We start from the raw sequence: 22455 nt of genomic DNA, 5'->3' as shown, positions 1-22455 counted from the left end.
AAATATGCAACAAAACAAAAAAACACAGGTTTCCTCTATAGCACAGTTACATATTTTCAGCAACAGATGGCGTAACGAGCATGCTTTGCTCATTGCTCAAATGACATACAGTAATATGTAGACTTTGGTCCTTCCAAACCAGAGGCATTCGTACATTTCTTGGGCATTACCATGCAAGAATATTTCATTGTCAGTCAATAGTACCAGCTATGTATGGGCCGTACATAGTGGTAGGAGAGCATGCAGGCTCTACTACGTACGGGCCATACATAGTGGTCAAGAGGTTAAGGGTAGCACATTTAGAAACCTATGACACTGAATTGCTTTGATTGATTTTCTTTTTCTCTTTTATTGGTACTTTACAACGAAGCAACTGTTTCTGTTCTTAATCTTGACTTAACCTTTTCCTACATTATGTATTTTCATGTTCTTTTCTCTTATTTAAAAATATGTTAGATGTTTCTTTGCACAATTGAAGACCAACCTGTGTGTATATATATATAAAAAGTAAAGTAAAGTGCTCCCCTGTGCATAGCACCATGCCATGAAGGCGTATAGGGGGTGTGGGGGTAATGCCCCACACTTTCTTGATCCGGTCATGAGTGGGGGTGATGTGATCAGCATCACGCCCCTGACCGCCTTTACCTCCCAGGGTTTCCCCCAGGTACCCATGTTATTCGATGCTGGGTGGGCGCCGGGGCCGCTTCCATCGTTAGAAAAGCTCCCGGATTTGAACTGGCCAGGGATCGAACCCGGGACCATTAGCATGGTAGACAGATGCGTTACCGACTGAGCCACCGCGTAATATATATAGTGCAGAATACATGTATGCTGCAGTGGCAACTCATGACTTTTTCAGAGTGTAGGAAGAATTTATGGTAAACTGAGGAAGGTTTGAAAAATGTGTTCAATTACAGTCACACGTATCGCTTGTACTATCCTTTGCATTTAGAATGTTAGCTGCTGGCCTATGCTCAAGTTAGGGCTAAGGCGCTTGCTCTTCACTTTGAACTATGAAATATATAAATGTGAACCTATAAAAACTGACGAAAATAATATTAACAATATTTCAGATTTTTCAAGAATTTCGATTTTCTTCTCTCCCTCCTGTCGTCGAGTGGATTCACGATAACAAAAAAGTGCTGCTTAAACTTTGAAATTACCCTAATTGTTTCTAAATTGTGCTAGGATTTATTATTAATTGCTAGGGAGACAAATTTATGGTAAATAAAAACTGAGGAGAGCGGTAAATAAAATGTTAGATCAGCGGTATATACCAGCGGTGAAAAAAAAATGTCACACACCTTTTCATTATGAGAGGAAACAACATACAAAAGAGCTATAAATTGATAAACTACTTCATTTTTATATACTGTACACACACAAGTACTTAGCTGTCCAACCAAAAAGAAAACATCAACACAAAATCACTTCATTTCTAAATTTCATATCTCAAGTGATTTATTCATTGTATGTATTTAAAGAATATCCTTGAGGTCCTACAAATAAAATAATCACTACTGCACATACACAAAAACATGTTTAAAATCACATGATAATAAACAAAATTCATTCATGACTGAACACAAATGACACCATTGTTTCCCTTGATGTGCGAGTACAGACTAATCTTATCACTGCTACAGCTAGCAACTTCAATGAAACTGGAAGTTGAGTAGACATTCGGGGGAAGAAAGGAATGCAGCTTGACAGGGAGCGAAGTTTTCGAACTGAGATTATGTGCATGGGAAATCCCAATTTGCAGCATCTTCCTGATGTGATCGAAGATAAAACATTCTTCAGCTGCAAGTGGTAGGAAACTTTAGGCAAACGTTTCGTTACAAATCGAAAGTTTGCGCGCACAATTTCGATTGCCGGTTTTTGCATGTTTTCTACTTAATTTGATGATATTTCACGGTTATTTCGCAAAAAAGCATTCATTTCGTGGAAAAGCATACATTTGACATTACTTTGCGAATAAAACTCATGCATATTTCATCATTGGGGGTGTAGTTACATGCAGAATGTTCAAAATTGCATCTTTTTTCACATTTCGCGATTTCGCGCATCGCGAAAATTCAATGTCCCTATTAATTACATTTTTTGGATAATTGTAATTCTGTATCTACTTTTCTAGAGTTTTGAACTTGCGTTACTTATTCTAATAGTTATGTAATAGTATAAATTTTCCCCCAAAATTGTTTAAAGTTATGCAACAAACAACATGGGTTCAATATAAAACTTAAAAAGGCTTGAGAAAATTGTTTACCTCCAAATTTCCACCAATTTCCTACCACAAAATCAGGCAGGATGAAGAAAATATAGAAGATGGATCGTGGCATGGTTGTAAAAAAGCTTGCCGATGGTTCGGCATACTCCCTTTCATTTGAAACATGTCCGCTAATGAAGTAGAAATAAGATTTGGAAATAATATTGTTTCTATTTCCTGAAAACATATTCCATTGAATTCAATTATTCATCTCTCAGGGACTGGCATTTTCAGAGTTTACCATTGTCAAAAGCAGGGTGCTAAGTGCCAACAAATATCAAACTGTGCTTTGTTTAGTACCATTTTGCTTGGATTGGCAATGCTGGTTCCTCAGTCCTCGCCAATCTTTGCAACCTCGCCACACCTCCCTTCACTGCCCTTCCACCCCTCACACATCTGTCTGTAGGATGACCGCCGTGATTCCTCAGTAAGCGGCAGATAGCCTGTGGCCATTGTGTTTCAGTTGCTGCTGTGGCGTGCAAAAGCAGTCAACTCTTGACAGTAGCTAATCTAGTTCCTCACTTCCTACATGGAGGAATCAACCCTGGTCTACTGTATATTTATTGCCCAACTGAGCAGCACAAGGGTAAAACTCGATAACACAGAAAAGTACAGATCCAAGAGAAGAAAGTGGTCGTTCTTCCAATTAGTAGCTACTGAATGAACTTCATTTAGTATTGTGCAGCAGCAGGAGATTATGCAGAAACTTAATTCAACTCTATTTCAAATTACGAACAGAATATGTGTAATTATGTTTTACTCATGAACTGCTCAATTAATTCAAAATATTTTATACTAAAGAAGGATATACGTATATAAACCCTTGCCTCCTATAAGGCCATGGTCTTGATACTTACAATGCTATTAGACGCTCTCTTTCTGTAATAACTTTTGGTCTTTAAGGAGGGGGTGGCAAAATCATCATCACTGCTTTGCTCTTGTACCTGGCTACTTTTGTCCTTGTCATTTTCCTGTAAGAAACGAAATACATAAGAAAACCTTTCAGTTGCATTTACAAGGGATGGAATTTTAATAGTGGCAACACACCTGTAGAATCACAGTGAAAAAATAAAACCTTAAATCCTTTTACGTCAACAACTAGTTTGATACCTAGCATACCTCAGAGGAAATGGAAACTCCCTCTGCAGTACATGCAGTTGAGCAGTAATGAGAAGAACATGGGCTATCACTGTTCTCTGATCTAACCATGATGCTTATAAATTGAAACAATCATGGGTTTATGGAGAATCTTCATTGCCATATAGAACAGTAACAGAATGGATAAAATATTTTAATAAGTGATATCAAAATATGACAGATAGCCTTGGCATGATCCTCCCAGAGCATGTCAAGAGCACTGCTTCTGCAATGTGCAGTTTGTGAGTTAGCATGTATGCCAGAATTGTCACATACAACCAGTGTTCGGAAAGTTATTTTTTAAAAGTAACTAGTTACAGTTACTTGCCTCAAAAAGTAACAGTTACAGTTACTTGTTTCAAAAAGTAACTCAGTTACTGGTGCTTGAAAAGTAACTTACTACATCGTACTGAAAATTTTCTTGCAAGCAATTACATTGTTAGTCTTAATAAGTCTCTATTCAGTAGAGGTGGAAGGTATTGCTGTAGGGAGGGAACAAGTTACCAATTATTTCTTGTGGGGGCGGATTGAGTTTCAAATGCGAAAACAACTGTTTGAATTCCCCATAACAACAATAAATAACACACATTTCAAATCGAAAAACATCTCATATTTTAACTACCCACACGCACAGCTAATAACCCTTGGCTTGGCAGCCTTTGAAGGGCTTTGGCCTATCTCACGACTGCCAGTCTCCCTCCCACAATCCTATCTAGAGGTGTGGAGATCTTCAACCAGTAATGGGGTGACGTGGGGTCAGCACGTCGAACCCTCAGCCGTTAGAGTAGGTTTCCGAGACCGGGTTACACTACTCACTCCTAGCTCCACAATTTTATCATGATGGTGGGTTGCCCCCAGTTATATACTCAGGCCGAAAACACAGAGTACAGAAGGTGATATAAGAATTAAATAGCAGTAATGAAAAAGAGCACTCATTTATTGAACTTTCAGACCAAAGTGACATGTAACACCAGTAGCGTAACAAACAAGCTCTGCACCTTCCTCCACCCTTCTGCAACTTTCAGTTGTGCACCCCTACTAATTAGAAAAAAGTCAGAAGTCCCAGGTTTGTCCCTGGCATAGATGTTTGTGAGTGTCCATTCATGAACTTCATCATGTCATCACTCATCCCCATCTTTGCAAATTAGCCAAAAGTTGCACAAAAAAAGAAGTAAAATCAAGCAAATCAATCAATCAAAAATCAACGATATTGTCTTTAACCAACAAGTCTAGGATTTGATTTTTCAGTGTCAACTTATTTAAGTTACTAAGCAAATGTAATCCAGATTAATGTATGCAGAATGATTAACATTTTCTGCTTGCAGTTGTCGAGGTATAAACATGTAATATGTTTGGTTGAAAATATATTCTAATGCCGAAAGGAAATATTTTGTGAACTATCGGTCTTCCTTAATATATCATTCTTACTGTGCCTTCGAAGCATGTGTGCCCTGCCCCCCTCCTGGTAATGCAGGGGTGCTATTTATGCCAATGTGTAACATGTACCTTTTGGGAAGCAACCTTCAAAAATAAACACAGTCTTTTGAACTGATGCGACACGACAAGCTGCACGTGTCTCTTATCACATATATGTCACTTTGTCTGTTGGAATACATGATGAATGCTTTCTTATAGATTGAAGGGGCCATATCTTTTGTTGCTTTGATATGAAATACCCATGTGTCTTGTCATTTTACAGGCAACAAGTAATAAGTGTCTCTTCGGTATGCTCTCTCCATTAAGGGAGATTTTAGATCGAAGCAAAAAGCAACGAAGGCCCCTGCAGTCTATGAGGAAGCATACACCACGCATACACAAACAACCTGACTTTAAAAAAAAAGAAGAAAAAAAAGGGTAAAGGTACGGTAAAGTGCCCCCCTGTGCTTTGCACCATGCCATGAAGGCGTATAGGGGTGTGGAGTTAGGGCCCCACACTTTCTTCATCATGGCCAAAATGTGGGGGTGATGTGATCATCACCATGCCCCTGACCACCTTTACCCCCCAGAGGTACCCACTTTATACGATGCTGGGTGGGCGCCGGAGCCACTTGAACAGGTGGAAAAAATCCTGGTACTCCCCCGCCGAGATCAACCCTGGGTCTTTCGCATGGTAGTCGGATGCCCTAACGACTGAGCTACTGTGGCTTCACTTTAAAGAGGAAATCTAAATAATAAAGAACTATTTAAGTTGCATGTTGACATACCTGTAGGTGTTGATATGTTCATTCGCATATTTTGGTTTGTGAGAAGTAGCCATTCAGCACTGCAGAATATAAGCAGCAATAAAGTTATTTTATTCTCTATTGCAAAGGTCTCCAAACCAGGCACAGATCCATGTGGGGGGGGGATAGGGGCGATGGCCACCCCAACTGCCCTGATGATGGAATTCTGGGAGATATAATAATGATTGATATTACTAATAACACTGTGTAACAAAGGTTTTCTTTCCTGGATGGTATGTAGTGACCATAATACCCCTTGGTACCCTGATGTAGGAGCACTAGTGCATTTGTTTGTATCAGCCTCCATTTTCCCGCAAATGGGAAAAACGGGATTTTTAAAATATGAAATTTCCCTCTTTCAAGTTGTCAACACTTCCCCTTGTGAAGCTGCAACACTGCATGAAAATCCGTATCAGAAGCCGGTGGTACATTATTGAGAGTGTATTTGTGTGTTGTTATTCATTGTTGTTCTGGATGTTTGTCTGTTCCAAGAACTCTTGTACGAGTTCACACAGTGTTAATGTACTGCTCAGAAGGTACTGAAAGCTGGACTTGCAGCACAAAGATTTCAGTTTGTTGCTACGTGTGACTGTTAGATATTCCTGTTCGGATGTGACAAGTATCTCCGGTTCTGACATTATATGTGTTTGATGTATCTTTATTGTAAATCATGCCAAGAAGTTGTGTAAATAACCCAGACATGTTCTGTTACATATGTCAAATAATGACTGTTAAGTCCAATGTTACTCACCTGACACCTGCTGTGAAAAAGGCTTATGAATTGTACTTTTCCTGCAAAGTCGGGGACCAGGATTAAAAATGGTCTCCGCACGTGTGTTGTAAATCCTGTGCTGTGTTCGGGGATGGTTGAACGGAACACAAAAGGCAATACCATTAGCCGTGCCAATGGTGTGCCGTGAGCCACAAGACCACAGCACAGACTGTTATTTTTGTTTAACAAACATTCGTGGAATAACCGCAAAAACAAACCAAGTCAATCAACTATCCATGTGTACCTTCTGCTATTAGGCCTGTTCCACACTGTAATGAGTTGCCTGTTCCTGTGCCACCAATTGCTTGGACGCTGAGTGACTCTGATACTGAATGTGAATCCGAAAGTGAAGGAAGTGAAGATCCTGTGTATGTGGGGAACGCAAAGGAACCACATATAATATGGCAAGCAGAACAAAATGATCTTGTGAGAGATCTGCAATTGTCCAAATAACAGGCTGAACTATTAGCTTCCAGACCACAAGGTTGCAACCTTTTGGGAAAGGACACGAAAGTAACAATGTATCGCTGTCGTGGAAGTGATCTAGTGAATTTTTTCAGCTGTCAGGAAGGTTTGGTGTACTGTTCAGATGTGTGTGGACTTATGTCTGCATTAAACATTAAGTATGACATGAATCAATGGCGTTTATTTATTGATTCTTTGAAAGTCAGTCTTAAAGCTTTGTTATTACACAATGGCAATAGTCCCCTGCTATTCCAGTCACCTATGCTGTAGGTATGAAAGAATCATACCAAAATATGAAGCTCTTGCTTGACAGAATGAAGTATGTGGATCATCCTTGGCACATTTGTGCTGATTTTAAGGTTCTTGGTCTGCTTTTGGGAATGCAGTCAGGATATACAAAACACTGTTGTTTTCTGTGTGTATGGGTTAGCAGGGCAAAAGAGAAACACTATCGTCTGAAACACTGGCCCACAAGAAAGTCGATGGTTCCTGGACAGAAAAGTGTTCGTTACACGCCTCTTGTTGATCCAAAAAATGTGTACTTACCACCATTACACATAAAATTAGGATTAATGAAGGTGTTTGTGAAGGCACTAGATAAAGAGGGTGGTGGTTTCCAGTACCTAAAGACAATATTTCCACATATCTCAGATGCAAAGTTAAAGGAAGGAATCTTCATCGGACAACAGATTAGACATCTCATTAAACATTCAACATTCGACAAAATCCTGCATGAAAATGAGAAAAGAGCATGGGTTGCACTGAAGAATGTGATAACAAATTTCCTTGGAAACCGAAAATCTGAACAATATGCCGAACTTGTAAAAGAACTGCTACTGAGCTTTCATGCAATGGGTTGTTACATGTCCCAAAAGCTTCATTATCTACACAGTCACTTAGATTTCTTCCCAGAAAACTTAGGAGCAGTATCAGATGAACATGGTGAACGATTTCATCAGACCATTCGTGTCTTGCAAGAAAGGTACAAGGGAAAGTGTGGGATTACTATGTTAGCTGACTATTGTTGAAGCTTGAAACGAGAGTGCTCAGTACAAACGGAAGCGCCGATAAGACTACCTTGAACATCTTTATACATGTTACTTTTTGTATCATCCTTGGATGTATGTACATTACTTAATTTGATCAATATTGTTACTTCTGATACCTATTGGTGTAATACATAACATATTTTGTTCATAATATATATTTGAAGTTCTTGAATTGATGTTATTTTCATTTACGCATTTACGTAGGTACCTTTGACTCAGGGTGGTATAAGGGAGCAGCTTGGGATCTGTGACAAGGGTCGGGCAGGGTATATATTTCAGTACCGGTACTGGTATTTATGCAGATCGATAGCATTGTCGTCATGTAATCTTTGCTTCTTGTACTGTGTAATTTCAAAAACGAATTACTTTTAGTTTCATTCTTCGTTACATCCCATTTCCTGCAGTGCTTCAAATAGCATAGCATTTAGATTACATAATAAAATTTTCAACTATTATTTCTCCAAATCGGAGGCTGATACAGGAATTTCATTTACACCACTGTAATCAGCATGACAAGTTCTATCGGAAACAGTTGCATTCATTTCGGAAAGAGAAAAAAGTTGTAAATTTGTTACACAGTGTAATTTAACCTTTTGCTGCCCAAGCGTCTCAAACGAGATACCCAAAAGTAACCCTCTGGGTACCAAGCATCTCGATCGAGACGCTGTGTCAAGGTCGTAGTTTTTACGTTATAACTTTTCTATTTTTGGCTAGAATTACGATTTTATTTTTTATATTGTTCCTAACACATGTATTTAACAGAAATGTTTTTTTGCACTTTGTTTTGTCTTCATGAAAATGGAGGGGGAAAGGCGGGAAAAGGGCCTTCTCTTTTGCGCCTCTTTTCAAGGTCAATTTTTTGCCGACAAAGGAAGACCGGCTTTGTTGTTCTAAAGCAATGCTTTTCACTCCCTCCTGCTAAGTGCAGTCGAAGGAAGCTTGTTTATCAGTATCCAATGTCAAAATGAAAGTTTTCCGTGAGGGCGCAAGCAGGGGGAAGGGGAGACTGGTTGTTGAATCTGCGTTGTGAGAATGGAATTTCGAAGCGCGCTGAAGGAAACCTTTTTTTTTCTAGCACAAGTATCCACAAGTGGCAACAGGGGTTACCCAGCATTGTCTAAAAATAGAATTTCAAGCAGCTGCAAGAATTGGCGCTCATTTGTCACTACGTTCTAGCTTTTCGTCGGTGAATGTTGTGCGTAGGTGTCGTTTTGTGCCCAAGTGCGAGGACATTTTTTGGGTGAAGTGACAATCTTTTAAAATAATTTTTGGGGTTTTTCTCCCTTCACCCTCCATATATACACCAAATTTGCATAAATTTTGCATTTTGTGCATTTTGACATTTTTTTTAGGGCGGGGGGAAACACCATTTTTTTAAGAAAAGTATTTTTGAGGGGATTTCCCCCCTTTCCCCCTCCATATGTACGCCGAATGTGCATAGATTACATATCGTCTGAATCTGTGATTCATTCTGCGTACAACGGTATATCTTTCATATCTCTAGGGCATTTAGTTTCTGAGCTATAGTCATTTCAAGGTACCACTGCATTTTGAAGCTTGAATCAGTGGCCATTCCTTTTGGGGGTACAACTCAAGTTACATTGGTCATACGACAATGATGCAAATATTTTTCTGTTTCTTACATGCCAGCGATAATTTCTATGTGAATTTTGAGCTTTTCATATCCTTTTTTTTAAGGAGGCGGGGGGGGGGGGGGCGAAACCTTTTTTTTTTAAAAGAAAGTATATTCAGGGAATTTACCCCCTTTCCTCCTTCATATATACGCCGAATGTGCATAAATTATATATCGTTTAAATCTGTGATTCATTTTGCGTACAACGGTATATCTTTTATATCTCTAGGACATTTAGTTTCTGAGCTATAGTCATTTCAAGCTACCACTGCATTTTGAAGCTTGAATCAGTGGTCATTCCTTTTGGGGGTACAACTCAAGTTACATTGGTCATACGACAATGATGCAAATATTTTTCTGTTTCTTACATGCCAGCGATAATTTCTATGTGCATTTTGAACTTTTCATATCCTTTTTTTCGGGGGGCAGGGGGGCGAAACCCCATTTTTTTTAAAAAAAGTATTTTCAGTGGATTTCCCCCCTTTCCCCCTCCATATATAGCCGAATGTGCAAAAATTATATATCGTCTAAATCTGTGATTCATTCTGCGTACAACGGTATATCTTTCATATCTCTAGGGCATTTAGTTTCAAGGTACTGCTGCATTTTGAAGCTTGAATCAGTGGCGTACCGACCATTCCTTTTGAGGGTACAACTCAAGTTACATTGGTCATATGATAATAATGCAAATATTTTTGTGTTCCTTACATGTCAGCGATAATTTACATGTGCATGTCGACACTGTCATGTACTTTTTTCTTGGGGGGAGGGTGGGGGAACCAATTTTTTTCCCCGAAATTTTGGAATTTTGAGAGTTAGCCCCCTCCCCCCGCCACATATACGCCGAATTTTCAGAAATGTCATATAGTCTGAATCTCTGCTTCATTCTGCGTACAACGGTATATCACTCATCTCTCTAGGGCAATTAACCTCTGATCTACATTCATTTAATTGAAACTCTGCATTTTACTCAAAATCGGCTCGGGCAATAGAGGCTTACTTGTGAAAAAGGCCTTGGGTGGCAAAAGGTTAAGTGCTGCATGTATGTTTTTTAAGTTACATTTCCTTAATTAAACGTGATTTTCGACAACATGAGCTTTGTTACTCCGTGTTGAAGTGAAATTTTGGTTTCCTTCCCTCCGTTACTGACCAGGAGGAGAAACAAAACCATTTCAGTCAACACCGAAAAGTTGCAGTCTTCGCTGAACATGCACGGTAATATGATACCCATGCCAGACTTGAGGGTGGGTCCAGGCGGCACCAGTCAACGTAACTTAGGGTTTGTCAGTTCTCGCATTCCTTTCTGGAAGAGTGAATTGGTAGTGTAGTTTGGTGCAATCTGTTTCCATCGTGATGGTGTGGCATAGTGAAAAAAAAATGTTTGTTATTATTGCGCGATATGTAGCTTGCATGAGTGGCATTGGTGCTGTGACAGAGGTGTTTGTGTTTCTTACTTTCTTTGTGATTTGTGTTTTACATTGAAGATATGAGTTTTGAGGATAGGAAAAAAATAGCAATTGCTAAAAGAAAACTCCAGTAGAGGACCATAGAGAGTTTTTATCAAAAAAAGAAGAAGAAAAAACAGGTTACGGAAGGGAGCAATGAAAATGGGGAGGGAGTAAATTCAGTTAGTTCTCTCTGTTTTAGTCTGGACGAGGATATTTTATGTGACACTGCAGACAATGCAATTTGAGCTGAAAGTGAAACAGCTTCAGTGAGTTCAAAACATTGATGTTTTTGATATTGGAAAATTCCTTGGTGGACAGATAGATGATTTTTGAAAAGAGGGTATTTTAAGGTGGTATTGGGTTCCACCATTTGGATACAAATATCCATTCTACTTGCAAGGGAAAGGCGACAAAGATGGAAATCGATACGCTTCCAAAAAGCATCTGGCTTGTCATTTCAGATCACCTTCAGGGCTACCTGTGTAAATTTTGTCCCAATTTTGTACCTGGTCAAGTAGGGGGTGGGGGCGGGGGTGTGTGTTAAACACGATGCGACACTCGGGATATTAGTTATGGAACCTTTGAAGGATTTTTCAAATTTAACAGGGAAAACTTGTGATTTGGTCATTTACGAATCTAAAGATTATCACAAAAAGGCAGTGGAAGATGGGAAACGGTTTTTGAAGATGCGAAGTGATCCTAGTCTCAACATAATAAATATTCAGCAAAACAAACACCTAGACCAAATAGCTGAAAACAGGGAAAGGTTACTCAGTACCTATTGTGAAAACTTACATACTGCTTGGATGTCAAAACGCTCCCTTCAGAGGTTCACAGGGATGACAGATAACTCTCCGAATATGAATCTAAAGGTGTACTTTGCAATGAAGGCAATTTCCGTGAATTTTTGCGATTTTGTATTGATCTCTTAGCTTCTGTATCTGCCCCGATATGATCAAGTACAGTACCAATATTTTATTCTTGTTAAAATAATTTTAACTCGAAACGTATGTTTTGATATATTATAATTATTAGTATAGTAGCATGGAGGAAGTGTATTTGATATTTACATTTTAAGTTATGAAGATGAAGTAGTTCTGTCTTACTGCATTGTAGTCCGAAAGAATATCACAGACTGCATGTAATGAGTGACAGTAATGTTTGTCATCATTTTATTTACAGATTTACGATGCATATTTTTATGTGTGTGTCACCAAGTTGGAATTAATTACGATAAGTACAACCTTAGTGACAATGAAGTTCGACCAGAAAGGAATACGTGATTAAATGCACAGAGGCATAGGCGGTGGAATGGGTGACCCGCAGAAGTGACGCATGTGTGTAAGAGGAGGCGTGTGAGCAGGCAAGAATCGTGATCCCAGCATGTTGCATCCAAGGCCACGTAAAGAACGAAAACGGGGAACTATACGCGTGACATTGAACTTCGACCAGGCACCAGACCAATATGCAAAATTCCAGATAGTGGCGCATTCGACGGAAGCATGACGTCACAGACACGATAAGGGAGTCCGCCGTATATAAGCGCGTGCTGTGCACCGGGGAACCGCAGTGCATCATCACCATGGCCAGGGGCAAACCTATTGACAACACCGTGAGGAGAAGAGTGGTGGAGTTGCAACGGGATGGACTCAGTGAACGGGAAATAGGGCGCCAACTGAACTTACCCAAGTCAACCGTCCACTGCATCATCAAACACCACTAAAATACGGGTACTTCAGAGCCAGGTAAGGCCCCTGGTCGAAAACGCCTGCTGAGCGTGCGTGACCTACGGATATTTAGGTGCCATATCCAGACCAACAATCATGTTTCTGTGGCCGAATTACGACTGTGGACTCAATAACGCTTTCACATTGAAGTGTCAACCAAAACCATTCGCCGTTACCTACAGCGATGCGGTTACCGGGTGTACAAGGCGAAACGTAAACCCTTCCTTTCCACGTTGAACAAAGGCAATCGACTACGGTGGGCATGAATGTACCGGGGATGGACATTTCGGCAGTGGAACAGGGTTTTGTGGACGGACGAATCCATTTTCAATGTTGTGTACGGGAAAATACGGAAAACAGTCATTTGTCAGAAGGAGGAACAGAATGAAGCAAAATGTTATGCACGTCGGGTACAGAAACCTGCATCAGAGATGGTATGGGGATGCATGACGGCATCTGGGGTTGGCCCACTACACGTCTGTGAGGGCATTGTGAAAGCACATGCCTATACATGCATACTGGAGCGGCATCTTCCCACAGTGCGAAGGCACCTGTTCCACAGGCGGCGTCTCATCTTTCAACATGACAATGCCAGGCCTCATACAGCGCGGCTGACAAGAGAATGGTTGACTCACCATCACGTGTGAACTCTGCCATGGCCACCATCGAGTCCTGACCTCTCGCCCATTGAGAATGTGTGGCGTGTTCTTAAGCGACGTGTGCAACAGAGGGGACCCACGACAGTGGCTGCTCTTATTGCCTGCCTGCAGGAGGAATGGCACCGCATCGATGTGGAATACCTTGAACGACTCATCCGCAGCATGCCCCGATGCATTGCCACAGTTATTCGCCGACAGAGCGGCGTCACACCATGGTAAACAGGATCCCTTCTAACAGTGGTCGAACTTCAATGTCACATGTAGATGGACGAAAATGTTTTATTTTGTGTGGACACCATACATTGCTGCGTTGCAGCGGAAATTTATGTTTTCCTTTGTTCCATGTAGCCTGCTGAATAAAATATGTTCAGCATATGCATGTGTTCTCCTTCTTTCACAACGCACTCCTATATTTGTGACTGGTCGAACTTCATTGTCACTAAGGTTGTATGAAAAAAAAATGGGTCTAGAATTGGAATTCTCAAACCCTTGTTTCGAATGCTAAAAACGAGACCTCAGGCAACAGCTGAAAGCAAAACCTGTGTCTTACAGAGTGACGCAAGGGAGGGAAGTTAATTACAAAGCATGCAATGACTGCAATAATAATATGGATACAGTGGAAGGAAAACACAAATTATAAAGTATGAAGCAGGCCAGCATGGAGTGAGTACTAACAAATGTATATACATACATATATCCTTGATTTCACTTTATTTCATTGGTTTGGTCATTAGAAATAAACAGCTGCTAGATAATTTAGAATTGATTTTTTTGCATATGGTATTCTAATCGATATTATTCTCCTTGTTCACTATTATCAGTGGAGTGAGGTGGAAAGTTTTTACTAAATATTTTGCAAATCAACAATAATGTTGATACTGTACATCTGTATTTCTTTGTTTTGAGTGATATTGCCAGGTTAACGAATGCTGATTTTTTTTATAATTCTGGTGGAGTCACATTGTGGTTCAGATCCCATTTTAAACTATGGGTTCAGTTCCGATTAGTCTTTCTGTGCATAAAGTGGATGTCAAAACCAAAATCATTATACTCCAATATCATCTTTCTCCTCATGTTCGATGGAAAAATCACCGAAGTATTTCAATTTGTAAAAAAAAAAGTCAATTTTCAACCCTGGCATAGTCTCATTATCAGTAAAAGGCAGTCATAACTTGAATTGCCAATACATTTAGCATCATTATGTACATAACAATGGGTGTGAGGGAGAGGGGTTATAACACTCCTCCTAGACACAAAGCTGAAGTGCACCCCCATGGAGCCAGACCACCAGTTGCCACTGTGATAAGATATGATATCAACCTCACTGTGTGTTGGAAGCAGACTAACAGTGTAAAAATATTTACCTATTACATTAGTTTTAATATTAATATGAGATTATGATATGAAGAGGCATCAACTGGTATCTGAACACTCACTCACACTACACATGAGTTCTAGTAACCTATATATTGCCATGTGACAAATTTCACGATAAACACTCTGGTGGGGAACCAGACCATACTCATATCACCTACCTTATGTATTGTGGAGGACAAAGAATATTACAAAATGTGCTTATATTGAGTGTTGCTAATGGATATAGTGAGCTTAGTATCTCCCAAATAGAAGAACAAGACCATGTGAACTTCATCTACCTATCACTGGTCAAGAAATGATCTATTATCATTATTATTTTACTCACTAACCTTACATACATCTATTCGTTGAATGTTCTTCTTCGTGAAAACTTTTCTTGCGTGTCGGAAATTATAGTCATCACGTTCGACATATACCAATACTCCTGGCACAAATTCTTGATCATCCTGCAAAAAATAAAATAAATGATTTTCAATTAACTTATAATAAACTAAATTTTCTTTTCTTTTAAAATATTAAAGTGATTTAAAAACTGCTTACAGAAAAAATTGTTATCTAGGAAATTAAGATTGGTAGAGTCAGTACTCCAAGTGTTTGATGCCATCTCCCAGCTACCGAAATGAACATAAAATGTCCCCCCAGTTTTATCAGTTTCAATTGCATCCTGGAACATTTTACATTTAAGAGACTGGTACATGGATGCTATCATCTCAAAAATGTAACAATGTCAGAATTACTGGAATTGCATTTTCTCACAGGAAGATCATGAGATGGGAAGTGGTCATAGAAAACAGTGAGGATCCTTCTTTTTCAGTTCCAGTGCAACATATTTGCATGCTGGGATATATGCTTTTCAAAATGTAATTAATATATATATATACACAGGGAGGTTATTTCAGTCGTTTACCACGACCTCTCGGCAGCCCCTTCATGCAACAGGTCCTGGCAAATTGTGTTACAGGAAGTCTGTAACAGAAACTGCTTGTTTTGTAATGTTTCCACTTTTCACAATTACAGTTAAATTACAATTGAAATAAGCACATACCTTGTCACAAGGATGCTGGAAAAGGTGTCCTCCCAAATACAAATATTTCTGGCATCTAATCTTAGATTAGACATCGCTACTTTATCCTCAGTTGTCGCGAGAGAGCCGGCAGTTTATCGGGCGAGTTGTCAGCCACGAGAGGGCACTTCATACTGCACGAATGCGACACCTGTCGGCAGTGATGCCAACTGTAGAGATTTTTCACTATATTTCACCCACGTAGGGTCGTAGGGACAGATTTTGCCAATTGAGATAAAACGTAGGGACTTTTTTCAATCTTGGAAAATAACATTTTATTGTGTAAAGGTGCAAAGCTTACTCGCCAGTTAGTTGCACTTTCTTCGTGCTCGGTTTGGAATGAGTGGATTAGTTTATCTGGATACTTTAGCAAGGACAAGAAAAAAAGAACTAACTAACAAATCTCAATCAGAATTTTGGAACATGTTATCGGTTACCAAGAACTTTCAAGGCAAGTTCTTTTTTTAAAACATTTCCACTCCCGCAAAAATAATGCTAATATTGCCACACTCTACCATGGAAACGGAAAGAATATTTTCAATGCTAAGTGATACAAAAACAAAAGAGAAAAATAAAATGGGACCAGAATTGTTAAAGACTGCAGGAAATACAGCATCACCAACCAACATCTATCTTTTCACAGCAGCAGCATGTATGACTTGAAATAACATAATCTAACATAATCAACAGTAAACGACTCCACTTTATTCATTAGGAGTGTGCGGGATCCCGAAAAGAGAAAAAAAATTCCCGTCCCAACCCCGACTTTGGGAAATGACTTCCTGACTTTTCGGGATCCCGACCAGTCGAGAAATACTGAATGGGCACAAAAAAGTCATTAATTCTCGATGTTTTCTGCATTGTTAGTTCCTGGAACTTATCGGAAATTGTAAGTTTTTATTCTAGAAATGCAAAAACAATCACTTGAAGTGAAAATGACATCCAGAGTTCGAGATTTCCAGAGCTTTGGGAAATTTTGAACACTTCACGTCCCGAAAATTTCCAGACTTGGTCGGGAAATTGCAAATTTTTCCCATCCCGATCCATAAAATTCTGTCCCGCACACCTCTATTATTCATTAAGGCAAGAATTTACAATACCAGACCCTTCTTTAATTTCTATGCTGCATCTTACACTCACAAAATAATTAGTCGTTATGATTTATCTCAAGTTAACATGTTGGGGTGAGGTGAAAAAATTGTTCATTAACATGTAGAAGTTGTAAAATAAGCTTTTCAATTCTCACAATGATTCTCTGTATACAAGTATGGTAGCCATATTTGTTGATATGAACAATTGATGTTCGCAATTAGTTATGCTGTCTACAGCATTGCCACACTGTTGATTTCATACTTGGAGAGCATGGATCGTGTAAGAATGGCAAAAGAGCACAGTAAAAAGTTGTTAATGTTGTACTGATTGTTAGGTGGAGTGTGCAAGAGGATGGCTGTGGGCTAATTAATAAACTTATGGATTTCGGTATTTTGCCCACAGAATATTCTTACATGTGGCAGTGACAATCACGATGTAGAAGAACATGTGGAATGTGGACTGATACAGGTAAGTTTGGCAACAGTCCATCGATCGTAAAGTTGCAGGATACGAAAATGGCATCTTCGACAATGAACTTTGCCATTTAAGTGCTACGAAAATAAGATTTTTTCTCAGTTTGTAATGACAATTAGCACAAAAACATTCACGGATAGCAAACATAGTTAAAATTTGGGGTCGAAAAACCATGCACAAAAACCCACAAACCATTTGACGGATAGCCCCAAAAAAAAATTCATGGTAAGGTTAGGTTAGGCAACATAGTTAAAATTTGGGGTCGTAGTAATATCAGGAATGTATATTTCGTTTTTTAGGTATCGGAAACACAAAATCTTCTGGAAAATAATGAGCAATCGTGCCGTGTAGATTGGGAACCACTCAATTTCACTTATTTTCCAATGTCTACACGTGATCCCAAATTCATGATTAGGAGGCCTCAATTAGTGAGTATGCGAAATGTTACAAAAATCGGGAAGGAGTTCTCTTGTATGCGAAATATTACAAAAATCGGGGAGGGTTCTGTATTGTAAATTCGCTCCTTCATTAATTGTGGAAGCACCGAGCAGAAAGATTTGGTAAGGAAACGTGTATATTTTATCTTCTGTTTTGCATGCTCATGAGATTTTTTTTTTTAGTCGCTTTACTTGGCATAGGGACATTTGGTCAGTTGTAGGGACATTGCCGAAAAATGGTTCGCAACACCGTAGTGAGTGTGCACGCTCATGTTCACTTCTGTTTGTGTTTATCAGTATGCATGTTGTTTATACTGTGTTATTGATTGAGTGTGCTATTCAGTGCTAGTGCTTTATTGTGCGTTAATTGTTATTCATTCATTAGTTATGCCACTAAACAAATATAGTCTTGAACAAAGAGTTTTTATGTACGATAATTACGTGAAAACGAACTCTTGCAGAAAAGTGATCAGGCAATTACAAGAGACAGGATCTCTTGAACCTAAGAAATGTGTTGTATTGCCATTGAAGGAGGTCATTTTCAACATCTCTTATAACACAGGAGGTTAGTGATCATCATTATTATTACTTTCAAATAGCATTTTACACTTTCGGTTTGCTTTATGCACCGCAATGCTGTCTTTCCTCTCTGTCAACTGAGGATAAGTAGCGATGTCAGAAATAAGGTGCCAGAAATATTTGTATTTGGGAGGACACCTTTTCCAGCATCCTTGCGATACGGTATGTGCTTATTTCAATTGTAATTGTAACTGTGAAAAGTGGAAACATTACAAAACAAGCGGTTTCTGTTACGGACTTCCTGTGACACAATTTGCCGGGACCTGCTGCATGACTGAGCCACCGAGGGGCCAACGCTCTCGCGGTAAATGACTGACAAATTAGAATGAGTAATGGACAGTATCCAATGCCCGTTGGAAGAATGTGAGGTACACCATGGTAGTTATTTGCCAGTGGGTATAATCAAACATTAACTTCTAAATAGCATTCCTTTCTGCACAATTGGGTACTAAGACTATTCAATAAAAATACTTTTTTCATACACAATGGAAACTGTAAATGCTGATACATTGGTATATGACCCGAAAATGCCCCTCCTAAGCTTTGACAGTTTTTTTTATCAACAAAACAACTAAATTTGTTTTTCCTCATAATGATCACTTAAGAATATTTAATCGGGAATAATGAAAAAAAATGTTCATACACATGGTGTAATAAGGTAAAATTTGCAAATTAAAAAAAAGAATACAAGAGACACAATACATATTACAAAAAATTATTAAAATATGCAGGCACAGATAATAAATCAGTATCATAAAATAATGATTTTAACAATGCATAATTCCATAATGATCTATACTACTTTTCACTAACGAAAGAAATACGTATAATAATAACTTAATGTATATACTCAGATTTTACATTTGGGGCAATATACCCCACATATTCCCCATAAGGCACCTGCTCCCCTGTGCAATGCACCATGCCATGGAGGCATATAGGAGGAGTGTGAAGTTAGGTCCCAACATTTTCTTGATCATGTCCGAAAGTGGGAATGACCTGATCAGCACCATGCCCCTGGCTGCCTTTACACCTCAGTTTCTTCCAGGTACCCATTCTATTGAAGCTAGATGGAAAAAATTCTGGTTCTCGCCTGCCAGGGATCGAACCTGGTTCTCTCGCATGATAGTCACATGCCCCAAGGACTGAGCTAATGCAGCTCATAAACAAAGCATACACCTTGATTTGTTTTTATAAATCGGGCCTATGAAATAGAGATTTAGGTGAACCACACACTAAACACTTACTTGTCCTCTCCCCATAACAATTTACTATAATTGAACATAGTTGAACTAGCCTCGCCAGTCGTCTAGTCACTGTAATGTACTATAAGGCGATGGATCACAATATTGGGAAATTTGGAAAAATCTGGTAGGTCAAAATGTTCTTTACTCTCTTAGCAACCAATAAAGCAAATATATTAATTCTTGTATTCACAAAAATGTTACAAGAAAAAAATAGTTGTTTCAACAAAATACCTGTTTATTACCTTTGAAAGCAAATAGTATTTTTTGCACACCTACATCCCTGTGCAAAGTGGAGCTGTCAGGCCACACAGTTCCTATAATTATGTTCTATGTTTTATTTTGTGCCCCTCAAAAATTTGCCTATTCAAAACATGAATATACTACTTAATTTTTTAAACACATCCATGGGAGATTCATCCTCTAAATGTTTGCGAATTTCTCAGATCAAATAGAAATTGCTTATGTATATTCACCAGTACCTTATACTGTTTCACTTTTTTCTTCCCCTGACTTGTCTTCATGATCCTTCGTGGTCCTCTACTTTGCACTTTCATTCTGCAAGAAAATAATGAAAATTAATATGTTTTTAGAGTCAGCAAGGAAATTAATACAGTGGAACCCCGATTTTACATTCCACGGTTTTACATTTTCCCGCATTATACATTCAATATTAATGGTCCCAATAGAGTAACTTGCTATAAAACTTTCTCAGATTTTAAGTTTTTTCAGCTTGGTCCCCTCAAAAATGTAAACTCGAGGTTCCACTGTACTTACTACATTAATAACGTAACTATGAAAGAAAATTATACAAATAGAGATGGGAGGAACTAGGCATAACTAAGTAGCCCACACTTAAATTGCATAGAAAGATAGTTAACTAACAGATTTCTAATGCTCAGTATTGTAATCAGTCACCTTCCGTGGCAGTGAAGCCAGTGATCATCATTCATCACTACCCAGTGGCGGCTCATGGTGAACAAAAGTGAAGGGATGATAGGTCACAAATTTACTCTACTAGTAATGTGAGTTAAAATGTTGAATTTCATTCTCATCGTCGTGATTAGCCACAAGTAAAAAAAGGTACGCTAAATAACAAAAATCAATCAAGAGTGTATTTTTTTCAATTACCGGTTATATTATTTTGTCCTCATTGGAAATTACATTAATTATGTAATAATGGAATTTAGAATGATTTATTTCAACAGTTGGCAATTTTCTGTCTTATGTTAACGTCCTTGTTTCTGGCATCTCTTCGTTGTTTACGGCTCTCCGGAGAAAGAGGCCAGCTTTGGCTAGGCGGTTGGGTTTCAGACGTAGAAACAATTCATCCTCCCATGTACAGCTCCTGCACGGGCCATTCTCCCAGTTTCCTTGCCTCTACCCCCCTTGCAGCCATGCCTGAGAATGCTCGCAAAGATGTAAAGTGAAAGTACGGCACCCCGCCAGATTTCTCCCGCTGTAAAAGCCGTTCCGTATTCCCGCATAGTGGTGCGCAAACTTCACAATTGTCACGGGAGAATAAATACAAAACCGACTAACCAACGATATGTAAGCAATGACATATTTGCAATTCAGACAATGTGAAGGCTATAACATATAAATGTTAAGGTAATGTTTGTTCACTTGTGGTTATAACCAGCAGTGTGGTGTCTGTACCATCCTTCATTGTCACTACCATAACGCAAGAGGTATAAAAGCTTAAAATAACAACACAGAAATATGAAGATTGATGTAATCAGTAATGTACCACATAGAGTTTACATACAATAGATTCATGGCTACAATTATGTGCATAGTGGGTCAAAACTGAGGAACCACACCTGCAAAAGACAAATGGGCTGACACACAGCAATTCAAACTAAATTACCTCTCTAACACAGTGTATTCACTTACATGTAAGCTCAAGTAAAGTTTATGGATACAAAAACGGGGGAATCACAATTCAGAGGAAACTGATGCCCTAGTCTTACTTAAAGGCACTAGAGCAAAAAGCATGTACCCCTGAATGAATGTAACTTTTGTTCTTCAAGGTATCGGATGAGATGCGGTAGGAGAGAATTCTAAGTAATCCCACTATTAAATAAAACTGTGTGAGGTGAAAATCTCATTTAAAAATATTTGTTGGTGTGTATTGCTTAAATGCAGTTTTTTTTTTACTTTCATAAATACATTTCATGCAGATCAACAGATGGTGAGGATACTGAGAATCCTGATTGATTCACAGTAACCTCACCATAAACAGGGCTCTCAAATACCAATGGTAAGAGAAATGCCTGGATTACTTGAGCAGTCAAAGTTTTGAAAGAAATAATAATAATATACAGATTTCAAAAGTTAACATGTGACTACAAATGCATCCTCATACATATATATACTACTTCTCCACCTGGAAAAAAAAAATCGTGAAAACTATATATGTTTTGTTTAGTTTTTTCAAAATTATATCAGTCTTCTTTACAACAAATATTTCATATTAGAAAGGAAAACTATTATTGGTCTAAAAGCAGGATATTTTAAATGACAACTTTTCCTGACACTAGTGTTCTAATTAAATCATTCATGTTCACAGTGCATAGCAATGTAAAGGGTGCTTTCTTTTTTACTATAATCATGGTCATCAGAATAAGATATGGCAATACAGCAATGCCCTCAGAGTGCCTATTTCCTGAAAGAATGTGCGCATTAACTTCCAGCAATGATTTATTACAATCTTGTGACTTTCATCTAAGGTATTTTTCACAACGAAGTGACAAGTTGAAAATCGGTGGATACTTCATTGTAAAAAATAACACTAATAAGCATATA

Source organism: Lepisma saccharinum, chromosome 2, assembly GCF_977018435.1.
Source record: "Lepisma saccharinum chromosome 2, izLepSacc3.1, whole genome shotgun sequence".
NCBI lineage: Eukaryota > Metazoa > Arthropoda > Insecta > Zygentoma > Lepismatidae > Lepisma > Lepisma saccharinum.
The sequence above is the reverse complement of the archived record's forward strand: the minus strand, read 5'-3'. Positions refer to the sequence as shown.